The sequence below is a fragment of the Octopus bimaculoides genome, chromosome 19 (assembly GCF_001194135.2).
Source record: "Octopus bimaculoides isolate UCB-OBI-ISO-001 chromosome 19, ASM119413v2, whole genome shotgun sequence".
Lineage (NCBI taxonomy): Eukaryota > Metazoa > Mollusca > Cephalopoda > Octopoda > Octopodidae > Octopus > Octopus bimaculoides.
The window spans coordinates 48,260,113-48,262,260 of record NC_068999.1 but is presented as its reverse complement, the minus strand read 5'-3'; the positions used below and the strand labels follow the sequence as shown (position 1 = coordinate 48,262,260).

The 2,148-nt window shown below is 31.4% G+C and overlaps 1 long non-coding RNA gene across 1 annotated transcript in view; it reads left to right on the top strand.

Annotated features, from left to right (window-relative positions):
* LOC106877109 (uncharacterized) overlaps positions 1 to 2,142 on the top strand; it is a 5,023-nt gene extending 2,881 nt beyond the window's left edge. The window contains exons 2-3 of the long non-coding RNA XR_001410337.2: positions 1,170 to 1,264; positions 2,009 to 2,142. This is a non-coding gene — a long non-coding RNA (uncharacterized LOC106877109). The remainder of the gene's footprint in view (positions 1 to 1,169; positions 1,265 to 2,008) is intronic.
* The last annotated feature ends 6 nt before the right edge of the window (positions 2,143 to 2,148 follow it).

Below are 2,148 nucleotides of genomic sequence, written 5' to 3'. Positions count from 1 at the left end.
CGAAGAACAGTAGAGGGAAGAATGAGAGGGGGAGATAGAAATAGAGAGAGTCGCGTTAGAAAAATAGTTAAAACTTACTGTATAAAGGTAACGCGTGTGTTCTGTCGTGATACAAACAATATATGAGTATATGCATATATATGTACATGTATGTATATACGTTCATCCACATGTACATATAGATACATAACTGGGTACATGACGTGGCAAAAGAACAAGGACAAAAATGGTAAACAAGGTGCAACAATACGCATCGTTAAAATGACACACATATGTGTATTATATATATGTATACAATACAATATAATCAAATCGATCTATAATTAAATCTATTCAAAAATAGTCACTTGTTAGGTCTAAAATGAAATAAAAATAATAAAAATAAACCAATTTACATATTGTAACTTACAATAAATATCAAATGAATATATAAAAAATACTTATTTTAACAATAAATAAACAAATGATCGAATAACATTTAATATTAACATTGATTATTAATAGAATTAATAATCGAATTAGTTTTATTAGTTATCTATTTGAAAATATAGCTACGAAACATGCATAGTCATTCTTATACCATTTACTAGTTATTTTTTATGCATTTTATTGTATTTTAGAATAAGGTGTTTATGATATATTTATTTTCTGGAGGGTATGAATTATATTCTTCATTACTGAATTATTTGATAGTGGTTTTTCTCTAAATTATATATATATATATGTATATATGTATATAATGCCAGCAGTGCAACCCATACCAGCATGGACAAGGGATGTTAAATGATTATGAGATAGATAAATAGATGTAAATGATAATACAGGTGGGCTGAGTAAGTCTATAAGTATCCATACACACTGTTAGTACACAGGTATGCTATTCCCAACTCTATTTTGGTGCCTTTGTTATTTAAATACCTTGATTCCATTGGATCCTAAGAATTTTATGATTGATTGATTGATTGAAAGAAAGAAATATGATGAGTTTCCAATACAATACATCATCATCATCAGCATCATTATCTTTTCTGTGCACATTTTCCTATTCTAGTATATTAAGTTGGCAAGTCTTGTTACATGATATATCCCCATAAAAATTCCCTATGTCTTTATCCCATATTATCTCTTCTATAACCAATCAATGTATTTCATCTTTTTTTCTCACCCAGCCATTCCTTATCCAGTCAAAACATCTTATTTTCGATATTATGAATGGAGTTGTCCCCACCCAACAAACCAAAGATGTATCACAGTATACTGGCAGGTAAATTGAACTATTTTTTCAAAGTATATACTGAATGTTAAATCCTATTGAGTTGTAGAAACAGCACAAGAGTACCAAAGACTGTACCATTTATCCCTATTCAAATTATCTGATCATAGTAAGCATTGAATGTTGCATTGCAAACTAATGCAGTACTTGATAGTCTGAAAGTATCGCTACTGTAAATAATGGTGTGTTGTAATACTCTCAAGATACAAAAAAAAAAAAGGAAAGAAATGAAGGTGCCTGGTTTAGTGGTCAAGGTATTGAGCTCATGGTCATTAGGTCATGAATTTGACTCCTGGTGATGAATTGTGTCCTTGAGCAAGATATTTTGTCTCATGTTGCTCTGGTTCGCTCAGTTGGTAAAAAATGAGTTGCCCATGTATTTCAAGGGGCCAGCCTTGTCACATTATGTGTCACACTTAAACTCCTTGAGAACTACACTAAGGGTATACATATCAGTGGAGTGCTCAACCACTTGCATGTTGATTTCACAAGCAGGTTGTTTCATTGATTAAATCAGCTGGAACAATTGTTGGTCATGACTGATGGAGTGCCAGTTTTTTTAAAAGAATCAAAATGGCGAGTATTAAAAGGGAATACAGACAAAAAATTGGGAAAGGTGGATGGGGAGATAAGTTGATGAGAATGTGAAATGGTTAGAGATGGGGTTGGAGGTGAAAGTATTGAATGAATCAAAGGATATTGTAACATTATTGTTAATGTTTGTCTTTTTCACAGAGTTTACCTGTGGAATTCAGGAATGATATTCTAACAGGATACTGTGTCCAATACATTGATGGAAGTTCATCAACTAATAACACTGAACAATGCCTGGATTCAAACAATTTAATAGTTGACTCTTTATATAAAGAGTTTCA